At 62.7% G+C, this 397-nt stretch overlaps 1 protein-coding gene across 1 annotated transcript in view; it reads left to right on the forward strand.

Annotated features, from left to right (window-relative positions):
• Positions 1-397, forward strand: part of GCKR (glucokinase regulator) — a 27120-nt gene that overhangs the window by 6995 nt on the left and 19728 nt on the right. The window lies entirely within an intron of this gene.

Here is a 397-nt window from a genome sequence, read left to right on the forward strand (position 1 = left end):
GGTGCAGAGTGGGTGTCTGGTACAGTCGGGATAGTGGGTGCAGAGTGGGTGCCTGCCATGGTCGTGGTAGGGGGTGCAGAGTGGGTGCCTGGTATAGTCAGGGTGGGGAGTGCAGAGTGGGTGCCTGGTACAGTCGGGGTGGGGGGTGCAGAGTGGGTGTCTGGTACAGTCGGGATAGTGGGTGCAGAGTGGGTGCCTGGTATAGTCGGGAGAGTGGGTGCCTGGTATAGTCAGGGTGGGGAGTGCAGAGTGGGTGCCTGGTACAGTCGGGGTGGGGGGTGCAGAGTGGGTGTCTGGTACAGTTGGGATAGTGGGTGCAGAGTGGGTGCCTGGTATAGTCGGGGTGGGGAGTGCAGAGTGGGTGTCTGGTACAGTCGGGGTGGGGAGTGCAGAGTGG

Source organism: Terrapene carolina, unplaced genomic scaffold (assembly GCF_002925995.2).
Source record: "Terrapene carolina triunguis isolate 2854851 unplaced genomic scaffold, T_m_triunguis-2.0 Scaffold569, whole genome shotgun sequence".
NCBI classification, from domain to species: Eukaryota; Metazoa; Chordata; order Testudines; family Emydidae; genus Terrapene; species Terrapene triunguis.